Raw genomic sequence first — 25,357 nt, forward strand, 5'->3', positions numbered from 1 at the left:
GTAGGTAGGTATACTGCATAGGTGTAATACATAGGTATGTGTGTAGGTATATGTATACAGTGTTACACAGGTATGTGTCTACAATGTTGCATAGGGATGTGGGCCCCCAGTGTGTGTATAGGCAGACCAGCAGAGGATGATGGGCTAGGCTATATTGCATAGGTTAGCACATGGTATGGTGTGTAGGAACTGCAATAGGTGTACACAGGTATAGTGTGAAGGTGTTCACAGGGATGTGTGCAGATGTGTGGCTTAGGCAGACACAAGGAGTGGGTAAGTATGTGCAAGGGCACTTAAGCAGGAGTGTATCATAGATGTGGGCACAGGCATGTGGATAGGTGTGGCACAGGTATATGGGGGGTGTGTAGGTATGTATGTAGATATGCAGCGGTATGCAGGTATGTGTGCCAGTGTGTGTGTAAACATGCACAGGTATGTGGGTAGTTGTGTGCATGGAAGGTAGGCATTAAGGCATAGCATGCAGCAGTGTGTGTACCCATTAGCAGTAGAGGGCCATCCGTGTCTTAACAAGGCCATGGTGGTGTACTCCATTTTCTCTATGAGACTGATGAATTTCACCCATAGCTCTGATCTCAAAGGCTCCCAGCCTAGGATGCTACTGATCCCATTAACCTTCTCCAGGGTCTAAAACCAGCTGAACATCACTAGTCACTCCTGCCCACAGCAGGTCAAGGAGGGGCCTTCCCTGAACACAAAAAGGACACAGTGTTTTTATTGGCATCTGAGAGCATGTGGCCCTGGGGAGCACCTAGACCGTTCTGAAATGTCTGGCCTCTCCCTGGCTCTATTTCAGAATCCTGAGAGTAAAGGGCTGATCTCACTTGACATGACCTGGGGTAAACTGAAAACACAGCCATGGAGTGGGTGGTGAGGAAGGGTTGAGGAGGAACATGCACACCTAGAAGGAAACGGAGCACAATGGAGGCCTCTCCCCTGCCAAAAAGGGCTGGGGGGTCAATCCTGGGGCAGGCTCCCAGGACAGATACACGTGGCCTGGGGCCCTTTCAGGATCCTCAGTGGCCATACCAGCTATTCGCTTGGTCAACAGGACCTGGGGCATGAGCTGTAGCTCTTATTGCATAGACTGAGCCCTAATGGCATCTAACCATCCTGGGAGGATGCCTGGTGTGTGGGCCCAGAGACCAGGACTAATGTCCGCAGAGATCCCCAGGACCTCCAGCCACTGGATAGCTGGCTGCACTGGGTGCCATCTGTCTGGAAGAATCAAGACAACCCTGCCCTTAGTGTCAGATGACCTCAACACCTGAGGTTCTAAGAACTACAGACTGCCAGGACTGTCAGCTTCAGGAGGCCAGGTCTCAGCTGCCAGGATCACCTGTGTATCCCAGGGCCCCACTCAGCACCAGCCAGAGTAAGTGCACACACGCTTAATGGAAAGACTAACTAACTGCCGGTATTAACAAATGCTGGCTGGCTAGCACTGGGAAAGTCCTCAGAGACCAAGTGAGCCATCTCTCTCCCCATTTTACAGGTAGAGAAACTGAGGCCCAAAGAGAAGAAGAAATTTCCTCCATTGCAAATTCACTGATGGGGCTACCCTAAGGTCCAGCCACCTACTAGAAGGCCCTTCACCTTCCTTCCAGAAGGCCAGCTGGAATCAATAGGTAGTGACTGCCTAGCTTGTTTTCCAGAGGATTCTGGAACCAACAAAAGTGCTGCAATTGATTGGTGATGTCTGCAGGGAAAAAGAGAGGGAGGAGTGACAGCCCAGAGACCTCCCATTTATGCCTCTTGGCCCCAAGGAAAGGGGAGATGAGGGAGAAATTCCTGTCTCCCCATAAGAGGTTACTATTTGCCAACTCAGGCCCTTAAACAAGAGGTGTGCTTCTTCTGGCTAGCTACACAAGTTGCACCATCCTGGGCCATCTCTCCCTTCTCCCCACCTTCCTTCCCCAGTTCAGAACTAGAAAGAACCCAGCCCAGCCCCCATTTCTAGCTCTACCTCCTTCTTCCTCCCATGGGTGCTCTAACCACACCAGAAGACTACCCCACCCCCAACCCAGAGAGTAATTCCCATCTGCTCACCCCTCCAAGGGTTCTCCTACGCTCTTCCCTCTGCCTGGGGAAAAATCCTTCAAGTGGCACCTTCTCTCCTGAGTCAGCCTGCCCCAGAGCTCTGCAGACAGAACCCACACATGTGGTGCCTACCTGGGTACCCCTAGTCCCTGAACCAGGGCTTGGCATACAGTTAGCGCTCAATAACTGCATGGCAAATTAAATTGGCACATCTACCCAGATGCCCTCCTGGAGCTGGCATGAAGACTACAAGGAGTTGCAAGAAAGAAAAGTGGGGGAGGTGGGAGGCAGGCTTCAGGGAACCACAGTGTGATCTATTAACAGTGGGAGAGGAGAGAGAATGAATTCATTTCCTCCCTGTAGTAATTTGCCTGTAAATATTCACAAACCATGCAATTTCTCTCAGCCTTCCCATTAAAGACAAATGCATAAATAAACCAGCCCTACCCAGGGGCTTTGCACACAGGCTGTTGTTCCTCTCCTAAAATAATAGGGTGACTATTTACTTAGCTGCAACCTCCCCATCCCCACAGAGTTCCAGAGGGGTCCCGGGAAGTGGGTGAGCTGGAGAACAAGGCAGCAGCTTGGCAGAAGGAGGTGCTGGTGACCGGGAGCTGAAGCAGAGTTGCTTGCAGGACCCAGGAGGTGGCTGAGCCAGCAGCCCAGAGGCCAGATGAGGTGGCCTCACCTTGATAGGGTGTCCTCCCCACCCCCAGCCCAATCCCCCATAAAGAGTTCAGAGGTCACACACAGATAGGTCTCCTCACTCCATGGATCCCTTAACATGGGAAAAAACAAATGCCTCTTGAAATGCTAGAAATGTATGACATATGGGGGAGCACAGAAGGTCCCAAACAGGGAAGCTATTTGAGGGCCAGTATCCCTCAGGTAGGGGACCCTACTGCAGGGGCCATGGCAGGGCAGAAGTCTCCCTTCTAGGTCCCCTCCTAAGCTATCCGCAGGTCTCTCTTAGCATCTTTCCTTAGAACCAGGGCTGGGGAAGCACCCGGGGGAGGGGCGGGTGGTAAAGCGCCATACAATACAGAAAGCCAGATTGTGAGAGGGGGTATCTTTCCTCCTCCCCAGGCTGCCCATGCAGGCTCCTGGGGCACCAACAAGGAGCTTAGGTCCCGAACCCAATCCCTTTAAAATGCTCAGAATATGAACCAAATCCAGACAAACATGGTGAAACTAGACTCACTCAACCAGGTACTAGGATGACAATGGCCAGCCCTGACCCACTTCCTCAGCTCCCTTCCCTTGAATCCTCATGGCAACCCTAGGAGGCAGCTTTCGATCATGATCTTCACTTTATAGATGGGGAACTGAGGCTCAGACTGTAGTTACACGGAGAGTCAGGGGCAGAGTCAGGGCTCAAACCCAGACATTCCGGCTGCAGGGTCTGCGTGTAAAACCACCAGCGCTCAGAGGAAGAACGGCAGAGCAGAAAGAAGCTGGACACAGGGTCCCAGCACTGGTATGTTGATTTCTTTTTCAGGAGGGGTGCTATTTTCCCTTTAAATATATGATGGCTGTGGTGTGCAGCCCACCCACATCTTCATGCTTAACCCCAGCAGTAGCTCTGCAGGGAAAGGTTATCATGTCCAGTTCACAGATAAAGAAACCGAGGCTCACGAAGCTTAATGGTCTCCCAGCCAGCAAGTGAGAGCCAGGATTTAAATCAGGGCCAATACCACAGCTGTCTCTGCTGGCTTCAGCCCCAGCTCCTCCACCAGCCAGATGTGACTCGGGCCAATCTTTCCCCCAAGTGGACCTCAGTTTCTACATCTATACAGTGGTCTCACTAATTCCTTTCCTGAGTCTCGGCCCAGGGTGGCTGGGCAGGCAGAATGAGAAGACAGCGAATGTGAAGGCCACTGCAGAGCACACCAGCCTACGCTGTAGGCTGTAAAGCCCAATAACTGGGCCACCTGGTGAAGACTGACATTTACAACAGTGTGCCCAGACGCCCCACAGGATCCTCTGCCAGCAGAGAGATTCAATTATGGTCATTATGGTGCACTTAGGAAAACCAGGGAGCAGCTAATACATTTTAGAAAGATTGGCAACAACAGAGGATGAATCAAAACGAGTTTTCTACTTAACCCTCAGTTAAACAGAAAATCCATTTAACCACAAGGCAAAAAACCCTGTCTTCCCAGCCTACAATCACTTTTTTAAAAAAACTGTCTGCCACTTAGCTTTATATTTTTACCACCCTGAAAGCTGCCTTGGAATGAAAAATAAATTCACTGATGGAGAGAAAGATGTCATCGACCTCTATAGGTTAGCAGCCTGGAGCAACATCCTCAAGCCCTTGCTCCCTCCAGCGTGGCAGGAACACAATCCTTGTTTCCATCCTTGCCAAAGATGCTGGCGGTTGCTGGAGAAAGTAGCCCCAGAGGCCCAACGGAGTGCAAATTTTCACCTCCCACCGCCCCTCCCACCCCTCCCCACTAGAGGGAGCAAACCAAACCACTGCAGTCACTAGAGGCTCCCAGAAGGAGGCTGGGAATGAAACGTGCCTGGAGAGGACCTACAGGAATTCAGTGACCTCCAGGTATGCTAAGCTGCAGCGCAGTCCAGAAGTGTGGCCAGGAACAGGAGTGATTAAAGTTAGGAAGAGAGTTCCCCACAAATGCAGAGAGGAACGTATCAGCCAGATAGTTCTCCCTATCATTAAGTAATGCAGCATTGACTACACACGTGCAGATACTCCAGGCACAGGGTTCCCAGACAAAATATAGGATGCCCAGTGAAGTCTGAATTTCAGATAAACAACAAATAATCTTTCAGTGATTCTTCCTAAATAGTACACGGAACAAATATTGCACGGGGCAGACTTATACTAAAAATTGAGTCATTGTCTATAGGAAGTTCAGATTTAGCTGGGCATCCTTTAATTTTATTTGCTGTACCTGGCGACCCCTCCCAGCAGGCATGCAGGTGACAGCAGACACTGGACGCAGCTGAGCGTCCAACAGTAGGGGTCCTCCAGCCCTGTGATGCCCAGGAGGGAATCTCACACACTGTAAGTCCAGGAGAGATGGGGGAAAAAAAGCAGGAAGCCAAACTGAACGGACTTTCTGGTGTCAACTATTGAACACACGCCTGAGTGTGAACAAAAGCAGGAAACGAAGGAGGTTCTGGTCCTGAGAGAGGAAGCGAATGATTTCTTTTCCCTTCATTTTCCAAGCTCTGAATTGTTTCATTGCCTTAACAAGAACAGCCACACACACACAACCAAAGTGCTCAACTTTTCTTATCTTTTGAGATCAACCTGGTTGTTCTAGCAGGTGGTGAGCCCTTCGAAGTCAGGTATTGGGAGTTTTTCATCTCTGAACCCCAGTGGACGCCTAGTGAATGGAGGGAAGAAAAAAAGAAGGGAGGGAAATCAGGAGGGAAGAAGGGAGGATGAAGGAGGCTCTGTCCATGCAAATGCCAAGAGCTGGGAGGTCCCCAGTTGGAAGGTTACTTCTGAGGACCACAGGGACCTCCAGGCAGGAGGAGCCAACTCTGTCACCCCAGGTTTCCTTGCTACCTCTACTGAATGGAGAGGCTTTGAGGTCAGGAGCCTGGATGCTATCTGGACAGCAGTCCGCCCAAAGCCCAGCCCCAGGCCTGTGGGCCCCCTGCCATCACTTCCTCTGCATTTACTAAGAGAAGCTGCCCAGCATGGGGACACACTGTGAGATGCAGGAATGAGCCTGCCTGCGGAGCTTCCCCCAGGGACAGAAAGTAGATTCCACACCCTTGGGCTCTGCCCCTCCTTCTCCCATGGGACATGCCTGCCTGCCTCTTGGTTCAAGTTCAGTTTAAACAGATGTTCTGTTCCTAAGAAGCCCTGTCTTTGAAGTCCAGGAGAAAAATCTCAGCTCCAAAGGGACCTTTCCTACTGAAGAGACTCTCTGGGGAGTCTCGGCAGAAATAAAAAACAAAACCCCTGGATCCTTATCTCCTGGTATTTATGCGATTTTTAATTAGAACAACTGCCTCCACGGCACTGCTGAAAGGGAAAGGGAAGGAGAGAGAGGGACTGAGGGTGGGAGTCCGACTGAGGAGCGCAGGACTGGGAGGGAGGCAGCCTTGCAGGCTTCAAACTGCCACTCTGAGGACGAAGCTTTTAGTGCCCAGCTCTCCATAACCCCAGGCACGGGTACACAGATGGTGCTCAGAACCCTGGCGGCTTTCAGGAACTGCAACCAAATACCTACTGACCCAGGGCTTCCAGGATGCCAGGGGTCCCCAGGCTGCGAGGCTCTGCCTTGTGTCCATCCATTCCACCTGGAGACTACCTGGTCCTATTGCAAGACTCAGTTACAGGGTCTCCCTGACCTTCTGACCACCATTCCATCCCGTCCCCTCACAGCAACCCTCTTGGGAGCATCTCGCCATGGGTGTACCAAGAGTGGGGCAGTGGAAGCCGTCCTTCTAGGGAGCTGGCAACAAAGGGATGAACTGCCTGTAGGGAATTTTAAAACAAACCTAAAACCCACTAAAAGCTGACAGTTCTAAACAATGTCAGTGATAAAGCACTCCACTTTGAGAAAAAAAAAAAAATTGTTTGGTGATCTAAGTTCTAAACAATTGCAGCAGTCACTGGTGAGTTTTAATAATATGTATGTAAGCTTCAAATGAGCATATTTTTATTACTTAGCCTTTAAAACACATTGTGTTTGCATAGGTGTGAATTCAGAGAGCACCTACTTATTCAGTCAGAAGTCAACATGTGTGGATCCTGTGATACCCATTCATTTAGAGAATAAGACTTCAGAATCGGGCCGAGTGCAGTGGCTCATGCCTGTAATCCCAACACTTTGGGAGGTTGAGGCAGGTGGATCACCTGAGGTCAGGTGTTCGAGACCAGCCTGACCAACATGGTGAAACCCCATCTCTACTAAAAATACACAAATTAGCTGGGCGTGGTGGTGTGCGCCTGTAATCCCAGCTACTCAGGAGGCTAAGGCAGGAGAATCACTTGAACCCGGGAGGCGGAGGTTGCAGTGAGCTGAGATGGCGCCATTGCACTCCAGCGTGGGCAGAAATAGTGAAACTCCATCTCAAAATAAATAAATAAATGACAATGCAAAATAATACAGAAACTCCCAATACAGTATATTACCTATCATGAATAAACTAGAGATGATTTAAAGTATACAGGAGGATGTGCATAGGTTATAAGCACATACTACTCCATTTTATATCAGGGACTTAAGCATTAATGCATTTTGCAAGTTTCTTCATGTATTATTTTCTCTTTTGTCAAATTATCTATTAATGTAATTAAGAACTGTTGACCCATTACCTTTCTACTTTTTCATGTCATAATGTTTGCTTACTGGCATGGTTATAAATACAAAGTTCACAAAATTTTCAGTCTCTTTTCTGGCCATTATTCTAATTGATTTTATTTCATCATTATTACTGAAAATAATTTTGTGGTATAGAGGAAGCAAGTATACAAAAATCATGTGCTCTAGGTGTCAAATATCCTAGAGTGATGGATAATTTGGGTCAAACATTATTCTGGGAGTGTCTTCCAGGGTGTTTCTGGATGAAATTGACATTTAAGTACATAAACTGAGTAAAGCAGATGGCCCTCCCTAGTGCAGCTGTGTCTTATCCAATCAACTGGAGACCTGAATAGACCAAAAGGCTGAGTAAGGGGAAATTTCACCAGTCTGACTTCTTGAGCTGGAACACTGGACTTCTCCTCTTCTTGGACTGGAACTGACACCATCAACTCTCCTGAGTCACAAACCTAAAGTGCTGATCTCAGGACTTTTTTTTTCTCAGCCTCTATAGTCACATGAGCCAATTCTTCATAATAAATCTCTTTATATAAACAGTCATCTCTTAGAATCCATGGAGGTAACCATCCCTTGGTTCCAGGACCCTCTTCCATATCAAAATGCATTAATGCTCAAGTCCCTGATATAAAATGGAATAGTATTTGCTTATAACCTATGCACATCCTCCTGTATACTTTAAATCATCTCTAGTTTACTCATGATAGCTAATACACTGTATTGGGAGTTTTTGTATTATTTTGCAGTTTTTTTCTAGAATATTTTTGGTTCACAGTTGGTTGAATCCACAGATGCAGAACCCATGGACACAGAGGGTTGTATATCCTATCGGATATATATCCTGATATCCTATCTGTATATCCAGCTGACTGTATATTCTATTGGTTGTTTCTCTGGAAAAGCTGACTAACACACCTAGGAATGCCTCTGCTGCACCTGTCACATTTTATGTCAGGCATCAACAGCTGAATGGTGGCCTCCTCCAGCTCAGGCACTACGTGTCATTTACATCTGGGGCCCACAGGTAAATAGCCTTGTGCTTCCAGCACAATTGACACTTGATAAGTGTTTTGGTTCATATGAATGAACGAATGAATGAATGATCCAACAAAGACATTAGATGATCCAGCCAGACCTTGCAGCAAGGCACAGAGCTTCATTTCTCCACTCATCCTCAAGCCTCTCACCTTTACCCCTGCCTAAGGTGCACACTTCTGCTCAGTATATCCACCCTTGCCTGGGACCAGAATTTTCTCAAACAACACATGACTGCCCTTGACAGTGGCTCAGTCCTCCATCATCTTTTGCATCTTCACTCACTTCCTGAGTAATCTCATTATGGTCAAAGGTTTGAAATACTCTCTATAAGCTGATGGCTCTCAAATTTGGAGACCAGCCCCACCCTCACCCCTGAACCCCAGGTGCATATCTCCAGCCACTCCTCTCCACCTCCACTTTAGTGATTAATAAGCATCTCAACTTAAAATGCCTGAGAAGAACTCAATATGCCCTCCCTCCACTCTCTGCCAGAACCCACCCTAGGCTCTTCCATCTCAGGCCAGAAGCTGTGGTTGACCTTGACTCCTCTTTCTCTCACCCCCATCGTATCAGCAAGTCCTATCAACTTTGCTCTCAAAATAGATCCTGAATGTTGTGGCTTCTCAGCACCTCCACCACATTCCACCTTCCAAGCCACCTTGCCTCTTCCATGGATTCCAACATGAGTGTTTGTACTGGTCTCCCTTCTCCCTGCAGACTGCCCTCCACCCAGCAGCCAGAGTGATCTTAGTAAAATATAAATTTGATCCAGTCTCTTTCTTGCTTACTGGCTTCCTGCCAAACTTAGACCCTTTAGAATCAAAATACAAAGCTTTCACCCTAGCTAGCAGCACTGTGCAGGCTGGGCCTCCAATTCACTCCTGGCCTCCTCTCCACCCACACTACCATGGGGGTAGCACCCCGGCATCCTCGCTGGTCCTCTAACTTGCCAGCCAGCCTAATGTGCCTTACTCTTGCTATTCCCTCATATAGGAAGGCTCTTCCCCCAGATTACGTCAAGGCTTATTCCTCATTGCCTTCAGGTGTCTGCTCAGATTACATCTGACTAGGAGGTACCTTCCCTGTACCTCCTATCCATAATAGCAATCCTCCCCCAACCCACCACCTGAGTCACTCCCTGCCCCTTCCAGTCATTACTGAACTTCATAGTACCTAATGGCACCTGATATTCAAATGTATTTGTTTGGTTTCTGTTTCCCTCAACCAGAAGGCAAGCTCCATAAGGGCTGAGACTCTGCTATTTCATTCAAAATGATATTCCCAGCATGTAGAGCAGTGCCAGGTACATGGTAGGGTCTCAACAAATATTTGCTGAATAAATGAATGTGTACTTACATTTGACCTTTGCCCTCAAGTCAACTCAGGGCTAGGCATTGTTATCGCCACACCATTCTGAAGATGTAAAAACCGAGATGTAAAATCAAAGAGATTTACCCATAAGATCCCTCAGATACTTAGTGATAGAGCCATGATTAAAACGTAGCCTTCAGAAAACATGAAATCAATTCAACAAATCCAAATGCTGGTTCTTTGAAAAGATCTATAAATCAATAGAACTCTGGCTAGGTTAACTAAGAAAAACCAGAAAAGACACCAATTACTAATATCAGAAATGAAAAAGGGGATATCACTACAGTTCCCATGGACATGGGAATGTCCCATAGACATGAAAGGATAAAAGAAATACACAACTCTATGCCCACAAATGTGCACAAGTTTATGCCTACAAATCTGATAACTTAGATAAAATGTACCAATTCCTAGAAAGATACAATCTGCCAAAGCTCACACAAAAAAGAAATTAACAGTCTTTTTTTTTTTTTTTGAGACGGAGTCTGGCTCTGTCGCCCGGGCTGGAGTGCAGTGGCCGGATCTCAGCTCACTGCAAGCTCCACCTCCCAGGTTTACGCCATTCTCCTGCCTCAGCCTTCCAGGTAGCTGGGACTACAGGCGCCTGCCACCTCGCCCGGCTAGTTTTTTGTATTTTTTAGTAGAGACGGGGTTTCACCATGTTAGCCAGGATGGTCTCGATCTCCTGGCCTCGTGATCCACCCGTCTCGGCCTCCCAAAGTGCTGGGATTACAGGCTTGAGCCACCGCGCCCGGCGAAATTAACAGTCTTAATAGGCCTATATTTATTAAAGAAATCTAATCAATAAACCTTGCAAAGAAAGAAAGCATCAGGCCAGGTGAGTTCACTGGTGAATTCTAACAAACACTTATGGGAGAAATTATACCAATTCTCAATAATCTCTTCCAGAGTATAGAAGTGGAGAGAACTCATTTTGTGAGACCATCATTATGCTGATACCTAAACCAGAAAAAATCATTACAAGAAAACTACAGACCAATATCTCTCATGAATGTAAATGCAAAAATCCTCAACAAATATTAACAAATTAAACCCAAGAATGTATAAAAGGTCTTAGATACCATGATCAGTTGAGATTTATTCCAGGTACACAAAACTGGTTCAATATTAAAACATCAAATAATAGGCTGGGTGCAGTGGCTCACGCCTGTAATCCTAGCACTTTGGGAGGCCGAGGCAGGTGGATCACGAGGTCAGGAGTTCAAGACTAGCCTGGCCAAAATGGTGAAACCTCATCTCTACTAAAATACAAAAAAAAAATTAGCTGGGCATAGTGGCATGTGCCTGTAATCCCAGCTATTCAGGAGGCTAAGGCAAATAATTTCTTAAACCTGGAAGGCAGAGGTTGCAGTGACCAGAAATCACACCACTGCACTCCAGCCTGGGCAACAGAGCAAGATGGTCTCAAAAAAAAAAAAAAGAAAGAAAGAAAGAAAAAAATCAAATAATATAAACCATCATATCAACAACCTAATGAAGAAAAATTGCACGATCATATCAATAAATGCAGAAAAAGCATTTGACAAAATCCAACACCTATTCATGATAAAAACTCTCAGCAAACTAGGAATTAAGGGGATCTTCTTCCTCAAGTTGATAAAGAGCATCTACAAAACACCAATAGTTAATATCATACTCAATTATGAGAAATTTGAGGCTAATAAAATATATATAAGATCTGTATGAGGAAAACTACAAAACTAGATTGAAGAAATCAAAGAAGTAAATAAATGAAAACACTGAAAAATAGTCAATGTTCAAAAATAGGAAGATTCAATACTGTCAAGATGTCAGTTCTTCCCAACTTGATCTATAGATTCAAGACAATCCCAATCAAAATCCTGCAAGTTTTTTTATGGATATCAACAAACTGATTCTAAGGTTTATTTGGAGAAGCAAAACACCCAGAATAGTCAACCCAAAATTGAAAGAGAAGAACAATGTTGGAAGAATTGACACTACCCAACTTTAAGAGTTACTATAAAGATACAGTAATAAAATGGCGTGGTATTCGTGAAAGTACAGACAGATTATTGGCACAGAATAGAAAGCCCAGAAATAGAGCCACATATATACGTCAACTGATATTTGACAAAGGAGCAAAGGTAATACACTAGAGAAAAGATAGTTCTCTTCAACAAATAGTGGAAGGACAACTGGATGTCCACATACACTAGAATGATACTGAATCCCTACCTCACTCCATATATCAAAATTAACTCAAAAAGATCAATGACCTAAATGTAGGAGCTAAATAAAACTCTTAGAATAAAGCACAGGAGTAAATCTCTATGACCTCAAATTTGGCAACGGTTTCTTAGATAGAACACCAAAAGATTGAGCAACAATAACAAAAAAAGATAAACTGAAGCCTGGGGAATCCATAGAAATTGCCTTCTCTCACTCAGCCTGCCTCAAAGGGCTGGCTGGGGAGATGAAAACATCAGGGGACTTTCATTTCTGACTTAGCACCACACTCAGTGCAAGACTGGGTGGTGAATTGGAGAAGAGTGCCACCGTGGGCACAGCGGGTGCCTCTAGGTGCAGAGAGTGCCATGAGAAGCTCCCACAAACACACTGTCCTTGGGCTAGGAACCCTGTGTTTGGGTCCTTACCTTGCTGCTTTTTAGACATGAAGCCTGGAATCATTGAAAGAGCTTATCAATGACTGCCTTCTGGAGTGTGGGTAGGATTAACAATTATCTACAGGCCGGGCGCGGTGGCTCAAGCCTGTAATCCCAGCACTTTGGGAGGCCGAGACGGGTGGATCACGAGGTCAGGAGATCGAGACCATCCTGGCTAATACGGTGAAACCCTGTCTCTACTTAAAAATACAAAAAAAAAAAAACTAGCCGGGCGACGAGGCGGGTGCCTGTAGTCCCAGCTACTTGGGAGGCTGAGGCAGGAGAATGGCGTAAACCCGGGAGGCGGAGCTTGCAGTGAGCTGAGATCCGGCCACTGCACTACAGCCTAGGTGGCAGAGCAAGACTCCGTCTCAAAAAAAAAAAAAAAAAAAAAAAACACACAATTATCCACAAAAAAGTCCAGTAAAGATGGCTGTGAGTGAAGTGTCAGCCATCAGCTAGAGACTTGGGATGAACTGCTCACACTTGACGTGGCTCTAACAGATAGCACATCAAGATAGGGAGCTGACACAACCCAGGTCCCTCTTACAGCCCTTTTTTAGACCTTGCACAGAAGGAGGTATGTGTCTCCAGGGTAACCCCACTGTTTGGTTACAAACACCCAGCTCTTACATCCCAAGAGCCTGGCACTCTTCAAGGAGGTCACCTTGGGAGGCTACACTATTCCAAGGGGGCTGCCATTGTTCAAAGCAAACAGGGGCTTCCCATGGTAGTCACCTTGACCTCACAACCACCCAGTGGGGTGCATGCTCTTTGCCCATCTTACAGATGAAAAAACTGAGGCTGTGGGGGATCAAGTCACTCGCCCCCAAGCCAAACAGTACTGAAGGGCAGAGCTGGGACTCAGCCCCCATCCTTCTAGCTCCAAAACCCCAGCAAAGCTTTTCCATGACAGCGTATGCCTCTCTGCCTGTTGCTTTATGGTCGTCTTTATATTTTCCCTGTGATGCTATAACGTTTATCTGTTTCCTGGCTAACAAGAGGGGCAAGGCTAAATAGCTCTGCTCCCTGGGCTGTCCTCCTGAAAGTAAACCAAGAACAATAGCAACCCTACTGCTTTGCTCTGCACTTAAAGAGATTTTTTCCTCTTACACACCGAGGCTTGAGGCCCACGGCTTCCCCTGATGGAGAAATATCCCCAAGAAGAAAGGTCCTGGGGACGGGAAGTTTTTCCTGACTCACTTCAGTGCCTTCTCCAGATTAAGAATACTGGGCAGGATCCAGGCTCTGTGATAAGGCAACTGCTTCCTGTGGGGATCAGGGCAGCTGCTGCCAGGAGGTTTACAATTAAGATTATGGTCCTGGCAGCTGGCAGGGTGAGCCGTGGGACACAGACGCTATCAGTGAGGGACAGCCCAAGCAGGCCCCAGGCCTTGCTGCTCCTCCCACACTGTCCACTAAAGCCTCAGCCTGGCCCTGTTTTATCTGCCCCTGGGAGCTGGCCACCCTGTCTTGGATTCCAGCCTAAAATAATCTAGGGCAGCCAGCGGCACACTCCAGAAGGGCGAGTGAACTATCAGATTGGTGACTAAGAAAGTGGCCGAGTGCTTTCCGACTATGGGCGCAGAGGCAGCCGAAATAGAAAATGCCATTAGGCAGTAGTGAAGCACTTCACAATCTGCACACCCCATACACCTGCCAGCAGCCCAGGCAGGGGAAACAGGTGGAGTGGGTGTGGAGGGCACACGTATAGGAAACAGTGCGGGAAGCTTCCTAAGTCTTCCTCGTCTTCCCCAAAGCAACCCATGAGTAAGTGTCACTGTCCCATTTTAGAGATCAGAATATCAAGGCCTGCAGGGATTTCATGAGATGCCCAAAATTAAAAAAAAAAAAAAAGGTGTAGGACAAGGAAACAAACCATTTTATGTTTTAACGGGAAATGGAGCTTCAGAGAGATGATTTGTCTAATTATTTTTAATCTTAAGCTTCAAGTCACAGACTTTAGTAAGCAAAAGACACAAGAATTGTATGGCAGTTCAGGCAGTGGCTTCAAATCTCGATGACATTACTCAGTGCTATGTGACCTTAGGCAAGTCACCTAACTTCTCTGAGGCCTGGTTTTCTCTTCCGTAGTGTGGAGGTGATCACAGTGGCAAGATGACAGGACGGTTAAGAGGACAGAATGGGATGGTGCAGCGAATGAGCATCACACTGTGCCTGGGGCATGAAGCCCTCCGTCATGTTGCTGGTTTCTCTTCTGATAGGCAGGGACTCAAACCCAGGTTCCTCTGCACCTCAAACCCTATGATTTACCACCAAGGGTTGGAGCCATCGTCCTTTGCCCAAGACAGGCAATCAGATCTCCTTGGAGTTTTCAGATCCCCTCTCCTCTCCATGGCCTTCCACAACCTCCCAACCCCTGACCTGTCACTTCTTCTATTTCAGCCCTGGTCTTGGAATCCCAGAAATGGAGGGTGTGAGTGCTAGAACAGAGATTCAAGTTGCAGCTGCCTCATTTTACAATGAGAAAACGAGGCCCAATGAGGGAAATGACTTATAAGTCACACTGTTGGTCGAGGCTGCTCAGAGGACAGACATCTTGGCTTTTCATCCAGAAAGCTTCTATGAGGCCACCCAGCCCATCACCAGTCCCAGAATCATGGTCAGCTCAAAAAGGACTTTCCAGAGCCTCCGAAGCAGACCAAGGCTTTTCTGTTCTCAGTTTCACCATAGAATGTGGTGATTGATCCTAGTACTTGTGGATTTAGACTTTGTTCAAAAGAGAATTGAGGGCAGAGGGATGGTAATCACCCTAGGAAGCGATCTCCTTCTCACAGTCCCAAAACGGTGGTGGGTATGGGGGAGGCTGAGGTCAGGGAGGGGTCCTTGATACAGATTCCATGCGCCCTCATGACCCTGCCTGAAGCCCCCAGGAGGAGCTCTACTCTTCCTTAAAGGGCTCACTCCCTGCCATCCATCAACCCTCACTTCCTGCACCAAGGTGGCCCCATTGCCCTTATCTGTGAGTAAATGTCTAGGGGTGAGGAGAAGAGTGAAGCCACCCTTCTCCTGCCCTGTGCCCCTTGGGCAAGAGCTGAGAGCCCTCTCACACGGAAGTGGTGGTTTGGAGGGCAGGAAGAGAAGAAGAGAGAAGAGAAGACCCTCTTGTTCGAGTAAGTGAAGATGCCACCCTGCCACGTTGCCACTTCATACCTCTTTCCACTGGTGTCTTTTCCTTTGGGTCCAGGGGTGCCAAGGTTCTCTTACAGTGTCCTTCTGACAGTAGCTTCTGGATACACTCTAGAGAAAGAAGACAGAGAAACACATTTCAAAAAGGCAGGAGTCCTTGGGGACCACCTCAGTCCACATGTGGCTCCCACTCCCCAAAGTCTCCTTTCCCTACTTCCATCACTGCAAGCACAGAAGCCAGACAGGGCACCCATGGCTGGTGATATGGTTTAAATGTGTCCCCACCAAATCTCACATTGAATTGTAATTCCCAGTGTCAGAGGTGGGGCCTTAGATGTCCATCCAGGCAGGTGGGAGGTGATTGTATGATGGAGATAGTTTCTCATGAATGGGTTAGCACCCTCCCCTCGGTGCTGTTTTCTTGAGTGAGATATCGTGAGATCTGGTTGTTTAAAAGTGCGTAGCACCTTTCCCTCTCTCTCTTGCTCCTGTCCCTACCATGTCACTGTGCGTGCTTCCCCTTCCACCATGATTGTAAGTTTCCTGAGGCCTCCTCAGAAGCAAATACTGTCATGCTTCCTGTACAGCCTATAGAACTGTGAGCCAATCAAGTCTTTTTTTTATAAATTATCCAGTCTCAGGTATTTCTTTATAGCAGTGCAAGACTGGACTCATATAGCTGGAAAGGCAGGACTAAACACCAGCCCCACAAAGCTTCCCAGGATACGTCTCCAGAGCCTGTGAATGGGGGCATATTTTCAATCTTCCCAAGTCAGCCCAGAGCCTGTACATCCATGTGATGGCATTGAACATGCTAATCAAAACATCACACTGTGTTTCTTTGCTTCTAGCTAGAATATTATCAACTTAGTGTGGGAACTCCGGTTTCCTTAGGCTGAAAAAAAGGCTTTCTGAGTCATTTTGAAAATAGGAAAAAGAATTAATCATTGCCTAATGAATGCAGACTCTTTGAGCAGACCCAGCACTTTCAAGGTCTGCTATCCATGAAGAGATAAGTAACAGTAAGGAAAGCCTCTGGTGGTGAAAAAAGAACTCAGTTCCAGAATGCCAGTGGGGTTAGAAGTCCAGCCTCTCCAACCCTTCCCTTCTGTCAGTTTGATGAAGCATCCCCAGGTCACCAGAGAAGGATCAAATTCACCATGTCCAGGCCACATACCTGCCAGCAGAGACAGGCCAGTCCCGAGAGACTGGCTCAGTCACATGCACAGCTGAGAAATACGAGCAAAACTTACAGCCTCCAGAGCACAGGGGAGAAAGTGAAGTTCCCTAATCTCTCCCCTCCCAGGCTCCTCCTGCCCTCAGAGACTAGCTGCACAGTGGAAGCCCTGATCAAGTTTCAGGTCTCTCGGATGATAATGATGATCATCCTGACACCCCTTACGACCCCAGAAGAAAGTGTCACCATTTCAGGAATGAGGAATGTGAGCTCAGAGGAGTTAAATAACTTGCCCAAGGTCACACTACTGAAATGAGGCTGAGCTGGGACTAGAACTTCGGCCATGGGAAGTTCTACTGCTGGGACTAGAACTAGTTCTAGTTCTAGAGCTTCTAGAGCGCTAGAACTTCGGCCATGGGAAGTTCTACTGCTGGGACTAGAACTAGTGCTAGTTCTAGAGCTGGGACTAGAACTTCGGCCATGGGAAGCCTGGTGCTAGTGCCATCTCCACAGTGGTAGGGGCGTAAGCAGGAAGGCGATGAGTTCAAGGTCTACCCCACGGACCCCAGCATCAGGGCAGCTCATGCATGCAAGGGAGTCTCAGGACTTCCATTAACTGATGGGAAACAGGGATTGGCTGGAGGATGGGACCTCATTTTATTTGGCTATCTGGGCCTCAAGTGTCCATCCAGGCAGTGTCAGTCCAGGGGAACCTCATGCATCATGAACCAGACTAAGGCTACAATCAGAGGAATTTGTTACATTTATAAACCCATAAACACACACACACACACACACACACACACATGTGTATATATAGGTATGACCTTTGGCAAGTTATTTGTATGTATATGTAAATTTTTCATTTTTAACTACAAAAGTGTATGTGCTTCCTTACCAGCCATCCTGTTTAACAGGTAGAACCACTGCAAACACTCTGGAGTGAGACCCTCTAGACTTTATTCTACCTAATCAAATGCATGTATGCATGTGTGTGTAAGCATGAACCTATGTGACTACACATGCAGTGTGACTTTTTACAAAAATGGGATCTTACCATACACATTCTACAACATCACTTGTCAATGATTTCACATCCAAAATGGATCTTCTTGAGTCCTTTTCATAGCTGCACAGTATCCCATAGTACATGTGGGTCATAATTTATTTACCATTTGTTTATTTCCCACCGTGGCTCTGTCAAATATTTCTATTTCTGGCCTCTATAGCTTCGCTGGAATGACCCCCTGGGTGCCCATCTTGGTGTAGAAATGTTCTTGCAATTCCAAAGCCCAGACGCTTAGAAGTGGGCAAAGGAGAGGCTAGCCACATTCCGCCTTTGGGTAGTGCTGACAAACTGCCTTCCCAAAACGCTGGATTGAGTCACCTCACAGTGCAGGGCAGAAGGAACCCCTTTTCTTGGATATAAATTTGAACCCAGGGCTCTGCCTATGGAATGGCTTCCCTAGGCACATTCCAGTGGCCTGGGAGGCCGAGGGCCCTGGACAAAGGGAGGTGTGTGGGACTTGGCTGGCGCAGATGTCCCTGCTCTACTGTCTGCAGCATCGCAGAGGAACTCGGACCTACCTGAGCCAGGAACTGCATTTACTGGCTCAGAACTGATAATGAGCTTTTATGAGCTCCAGGCACTGCACAGAACACGTATCAGTGTCAAGAGTGCCTGTCAGCCACGCAGCCTGGGTGAATGTCACACATTAACGGAATTAAAAGCTGTAGCCACGCCGGGAAGGAGCTGCGGGCTGCATGTCAAGAGGTGTGGGCAGCGCCTGTCAATAACAAAATTACTTTCCAGTTTTTGCGCTCCAGAGCCTTAAGCTGTCTCCCGTCTTTGGTGGAATTTTGCCTTCCTGCAGCCTCAGAGGAGATTAGTTTATTACCAGCCTGCCAGAAGAGGCAAAACCCAGCAGTAACCCTAATTCCCATTTGAGCAAATCTGCATTGTGTGAAGGAAACCAGCTGGGCTTAGAATGTTCCCCCCCAACACACCCCGTGCCCATGAGATCTCATTGCAGTCCCCTCCTCTCTGCGGGGGAGGGGAGTCACTACAGATATTAGAGCCAGAGCTGTCCTGGGAGATGGAGAAAAGAATCCCAAGGTTTAGGGCTAAGAGCAGGAACGGGTCCTGGGTGCAAGTAGCAGAGTGTAAGCCTGGTGGGCAGATGATGGGGGTCACCTTTGACCTGATTAGTCTTGGGCTTTGGGAAGTTCCGACAACCCTCCCAGCCCCAGACTTGATCTTGCTCTGTACACAGTTCTCCCGAATGTTTGAGGTGGCACAGGTTGAAATCCTAAATCAAGTTCTTACTAGCTGTGACCCAGAGTAAGTGACCTACCTACATCATGCCTGGACTCCTTATCTACGACACAGGGCTTACAACAGCTGATGACTCACAGGCTGTTGTGAGATTCCATGAGAAATGTGTAGCAGGACTTAGCAGAGAGCCTGGCACACGATATCATGGCTCTTGAATGGAAGTCTCCATGGATTATAATGACACCGTAATTTTAAGTACTTCTAAGAAACAGAAAACACTACCAATTAATTAAATTAACTATGACATCACTTTTTGTACAATGCATCCTGGTTTTAGAGACATTAAGATGTTAAAAAAAAAAAAAAAGTGTGCCTTAGAATCCACAAAATACAAAAGCTTAATAGGTGGCAGTAACTATGATGAGTATAAGCCAATTTCACTCATTTTGCAAGGCCTGGCCCAAAAGTTAGCGCTTCTTCCTTCTCTTCTTTCCTCCAAACTAGGGGTGGAACTCTCAATTTACAAGAAAAATTTGGTCAGCCCACTTCAGTGTCCTGGATGAGGCCCAGATGAGAAACTTTAATATGTCTCCTGATGTTTCCTACTCTACTTTTATTAATTGAAATATAACATACATACACAATAGCACACACACCATGAATATACACCCCACTGAATTTTCACAAACAGAGCATCCCTGTGCAACCAAAACCCAGATCAAAGACTCTTGTCTATTTCCCAGCTACTGATTCTATTCACCTCATGTGTCCCAAAGCAGCCTTGACTCTCCATCCTCATAGAACCTGCCAGTCCCTGGATGGGCTCACCCTTACTGCTGTCTGCTTGCTGCACACGGGCTCCTGGCTGGTCTGCCAGCCTGCAGCCTTTGTTCCCCACTCTGCCCTCTCCTTCACTGTCAGAGTGAGCCCATAAACGGAAAACACTGTGTCTGTCTCCTGCTTTAGTGGGTTCCCTGGCCTCCCTTTGTCTAGACACAAGGCCTTTTATCAGCTGATCCCCAATTCCCTTCCAGGCCCACCTTCAGGTTTTTGCCATATGCACAGACCCCACAGTCAAATTGTACTCACCTGGACTCAGAGTGTGCTCAGCCCAACTTCACTGATGTTTGCTCTTCCTGGAATTCCTCTCTTCCTTTCTTAACCCTGAGTTTCACCCCTCCCCTCACTTGGCAAACTCCTAATCATCCTTCAAAACCTTCTTTCAGTTAACTCCTTTCTGAAACCTTCCCACTCTCTCAACAGGCATAAGTCATTGTTCTCCGGGCTCACACCACCAACTGTGTGTATAGGTAATAGTATATTTTTTGTTCATGTGATTTTTCCCACCTACCAGACTACGAGTTCCTCAAAGATATGGGTGGTATCTTACTCCCTCTATGAGTCTCAGTTACTGACTCTGCAAATAATAGTTGGATGGATAGACAGTTGCTAGAAGAAATGGATGGATGGGTAGTGAATGGATTTATAAAAGAACCTGAATGGTAGAAAGAAGGAACTAGGCTATAATTGGTTGAGGGATGGGAAGATGACTGGGTGGATGGAGAGATGGATGAATGCAGGGATGAATAGAAGGACAGGGGGAAGACAAGTGGATCTATAAAACAATTAGTTAACTGAATGTGGGAAGACAGAACTAGGTTAACGGTGAGAAAAAGAGGGAATGAATGACCCTCAACTATTTATATAATTTTCTCTAGACCCTGAGAAACTGAGACTCTTAGGACTATGAAGAGCCTAGCTTTAGTCTTCCAGAGTCAGTGGGTCTGAGCAGAGACCACGTGGTCAAACAGCATCACCCCTAGCTTGCTCCACTGTACCACCTGCTCTATCCATAGATCTACAGATAAGGCCTTCAGGAAGGAGTGGTCAGAGCTGCCTCTTGTCTTGGCCTTTGCTGACCCAGATGCTGAAGAATTCAACAGTGCCACAAGGAGACCAAAGCTTTCCTGTGTCTAAGCCAAGCCCCAGTATGCAGGGTAGTTGCTTTGCCAACTGTGTTCAATAGGCCAGCCTGTGAACAGGCATGGGATAAGCAAACTGCCTGATGTATAGCAGAAGGACAGCTGCTGATAGAAGCCCTGAAAAGATGCCATTTTGGGGGAACTCTAAAATCAATAAAGGGTCAGGATAACTGAACAGCATAGCACTGTTTGGATGGTTCCTGTGAATGGGCTTTGCATAGGGACTAATTCCGCAGTGTAGCCTGCTGCCTATCTGCAACAGGGGTAGGAAACACGGTAGGAGATGAGGAGCCCCCGGCATGAAATTAATGTAAAGCACTGTGGTTAAGAAGTCAGGCTTGTGTGCCCCCATAGATCTGAGTTTAAATCTCAGTTCTGCCTCTTGCTACCAATGTGACCTCAGTAAAGTTCTCTATCCCAGCAAATATCAGGATATCCACCTGCAAAGTATGGACAATCATAGTCCCACCTCACAGGCTTGAGCTAGGGATTGGATGAGCTAATAGATTGCAAATGATTCCCACAGTACCCAGCCTATCATAAACACTCGATAAATAGAAACAGCAGGAATTTTGTAAAATATATTCTGCTGCTACTTTCTGTAAAAAGGGCAATGAGCCAAGCATTATTCTGATACCAAAACCAGACAAAGACACTTACAAGAAAAGAAAACTACAGACCAATATCCCTTATGCGCACTAATGCAAAAATCCCCAACAAAATATTATCAACCCGAATTTGGCAGCATATTAAAATGATTATACACCATGACCAAGTGGGACTTATTTCTGGAATGCAAGGATGGTTAAACATACAAAAATCAAGGTAATACTCCACATCAACAGAATGAAGAGGAAAATACCCCCACACAATTATATCAAATAATGCATAAAAGCATTTGACAAATTCAACACCCTTTTATAATAAAACATTCAACTAAAATACAAGAAAACTATCTCAAAACAGTAAACGCCATATATGAAAAACTCACAGCAAACAGCAAACATCATATTCAATGGTGAAAGACTGAAAACTTTTCTTCTAGCAACAAGAATAAGACAAGGATGACCATTTTTGCCACTTCTATTCAACATAGAATTGTATTAGAAGTTCTAGCCAGAGCAATTTGACATTGGATTTTGTAATGATTTCTTGGATATGACACTAAAAGCCCAGACAACAAAAGGAAAAACAGACAAACCAGACTTCATGAAAGAATTTTAAATTTGTGTATCAAATGACAATACAAACAAAGCAAAAAGGCAACCCATGGAATGGAAGAACATAATTGCAAATCATATATCTCACAAAGAATTAATATCCAGAAAATACAGAAAACTCAAACTCAGCAGCAACAAAAAATCCCAATTAAAAAATGGGCAGAGAAGATTAAAAGACATTTCTCCAAAGATGATATACAGTCAGTAAGTATAAGAAAATATGCTCAACATCACTAAACATTAGGGAAATGCAAATCAAAATCTGCAATGAGATCAGGCTCAGTGGCTCACACTGCCTGTAATCCTAGCACTTTGGGAGGAAGAGGTGAGTGGATCTCTTGAGCCCAGGAGTCCAAGACCCACCCGGGCAACATAGCAAAACTCTGTCTCTACAAAAAATACAAAAAATCAGCTGGCCACGGTGGCACATGCCTGTAGTCCCTGTTTCTTGGGTGGTTGATGCAAGATGATCACTTAAGCATAAGAGGCAGAGGCTGTAGTGAGTCAAGATCACACCACTGCACTCCAGCCTGGGCAACACAGTGAGACCCTGTCTCAAATCAATCAATCAATCAATAATCATTTATCAGCCATTTGGCTAAGATCAAGTGTAAATAAATAAATAAATAGAACTGCAATGAGATACAACTTCACACCCACTGGCTTGGCTACTATTAAAAAAAAAAAAAAAAAAAAAAAAAACAGAAAATAACAAGTGTTGGCTAGGATGTGAAGGAACTGGAACCCTGTTCCCACTGTTGGTGGGAATGTGAAATGGTACAACCACTGTAGAAAATGGTATGGCAGTTCCTCAAAAAATTAAAAATAGAATTATCATATGCTCCAGCAATTCTACTTCTGAGTATATACCCAAAAGAAAAAGCACTTGACAAATTCAACATCCTTTTATAATAAAACATTCAACTAAAATATAATGAAACTATCTCCAAACAGTAAAAGTCACATATGAAAAACCCACAGCAAATAGCAAACATCATATTCAATGCTGAAAGACCAAAAGCTTCTCTTCTAAGATCAGGAACAAGACAGTAGGAAAAGAAAGTAGGGTCTCAAAGAGGTATTTGTACACTCATATTCAGAGTAGGATTATTCACAACAGCTAAAATATGCAAGTAACTCAAGTGTCCATCGATAGATGAATGGATAAGCAAAATGTGGTCTATCTACACAATGGTGTATTATTCAGCCTTAAAAAAGAAGGAAATTCTGACATGCTACAACATAGATGAACCTTGGAAATGCTATGCTAAATTTTAAAGAGTCAGTCACAAAAGACAAATACTGCATGATTCCACATGTAGAATAGTTAAAATCATAGAGACCGGAAATATAATGGAGGTTACTAGGGGCTGGCAGGAGAGGGAAATGGGAAGAATTATTGCTTAATGGATATAGATTTTCCATTTTACAAAATGAAAAGAGTTATGGAGATGGATGGCATGGACGATTGCACAACATTATGAATGTATTTAAAATAACTGAACTGTGTACTTAAAAATGGCCAAGATGGTAAATTTTATGTTGTGTATTTTATGACAACTAAAAAAAAAACGTGGGGAAAAATAGGGAGTAGCTATGATTCATGATTCCAAGTTATTCCCCTGGGAACCCTTCCCTCCCTCCCTCCCTCCTTTTTGTTCTCACAAAGAACAGATGGGGGCTACACCCCTCCACACACACACAACAGACACTTAATTCACAACAACTGGACTTCCTAATAATTTATATATTAAGTTTCCAGATAACATTGAAGACCACTAGTTTAGAGTCTCTTGATGTCCTAGAATCCCAAGTCAGTCAGATTTCAGAGAAGGAGGAGAGCCAGGAAGACTTCCTGGAAGAGGTAGCAAGGAACAAAGGGAGACAGACAGTTGACCAACCCAGTGATAAGCCTTTCCCTGGTTAGCTTCTGTTGGCAATTTCTCTCTCCATCTCCCTCTTCCCTCCTCCATCTCTCTCTCTCCCTCTCTTTCCATTTCTCTCTCTGTCTCCTCTTCTCCCCACCCTGGCCCTGTACTCTCAACCCTAGCCACCCTACATCTCTTCCTGGCTCCTAGGAGAAATAGCCACCCTTCTGAGTCCCGAGGCCACAGGAACTTGGCCTTATGCCCCAAGAAGGGGCAGAGTCCTCAGGGAGACCCTGGACACCAGCTCAGCCTCAGACGTCCTTTCCCACGCTGATGCCAGGCCACAGGATCCAGGCTGGGCCACTGCCAGCCTGATGTATTGCTTGTTGACAGATAAAAGCTCTGCAGTTTATGGCTCCAAAGCAAAGCCAGGGCTTTGTTTTGCTTTGTTTTAAATTAGCTACGTAGGGAGTTGGTGTGGGGGCGGGGGAGAGGGAGGGGAGCCAAGGCATGCTCAGGACGCCTTGCGGCTGCGTTCCCAGCTCAGCAAACCCCAGGGCAGCCTTTAATGAAGCCACCTGAGCGCTGAGAACCTTGCAGTGTCTGCCGGGCTCTCCACCTGCACTTGTCTGACTGGAGGAGGGAAGCGCTTCCCACCTGCTCACGCTGTCACTGGGCCCAGCACCCTTTGTTCCCAGAATGAGTTCCAATCAGCCTGGCTAATTGTGCCTCAGGGTCTCAGTGGGGCTGAAGTGAAACCATGACATCCTCAGAAAGATGGGGATCTATTCCCGCTCAGGAAGAGGAGGCCATTCTCTACTGTACTTGACACAGTGCAGCAGGCTCCGGGCACCGTCAGCAAGGGGCCCCGAGGGTCAACCCAGAGGCACGGGCCTCCCAATCTGAGCCCATTAGCTCTTGGTGGGATGAGGAGGGTGGAAGGGCCAGGGAGGGGGGGAATGTCCCAATCCCCGTAAATGATTGCGTGAGACTGTTTATTCTCAATGCAACTGCTATTAAGAATCATCTCCCCTCACGCCTCCCATCTGGTCTGGGGCTTTTCTGCAGACAGCACATGCCAGCCAGGGTTTCTGGATGCCCTCCTGTGTAGGACCTGCCACAGACGGACACAGCCAAGTTGGCCAACTGAGTAGGAAAGAGCGTGTGTAGCCCAAAACCTCTTGCCATCGGTGGGCATCGTCCCACATCTGCTCCCTCTTTTTGCTGTCTGAAAGCACTTTCTCATCACTTCAAGGAGGTAAGG

General features: G+C 46.4%; 1 protein-coding gene across 2 annotated transcripts in view; it reads right to left on the reverse strand.

The window, feature by feature from the left end:
- The window catches only part of TSPAN18 (tetraspanin 18), a 205,165-nt gene that overhangs the window by 152,457 nt on the left and 27,351 nt on the right, over window positions 1–25,357 (reverse strand). For both annotated transcript variants that reach the window (XM_017858103.1, XM_017858099.1), the window contains exon 2: window positions 15,596–15,682. The gene's annotated coding sequence lies outside the window, so the exon portion shown is untranslated. The remainder of the gene's footprint in view (window positions 1–15,595; window positions 15,683–25,357) is intronic.

The sequence above is a fragment of the Rhinopithecus bieti genome, unplaced genomic scaffold, assembly GCF_001698545.2.
Source record: "Rhinopithecus bieti isolate Rb0 unplaced genomic scaffold, ASM169854v2 scaffold_46101, whole genome shotgun sequence".
Lineage (NCBI taxonomy): Eukaryota > Metazoa > Chordata > Mammalia > Primates > Cercopithecidae > Rhinopithecus > Rhinopithecus bieti.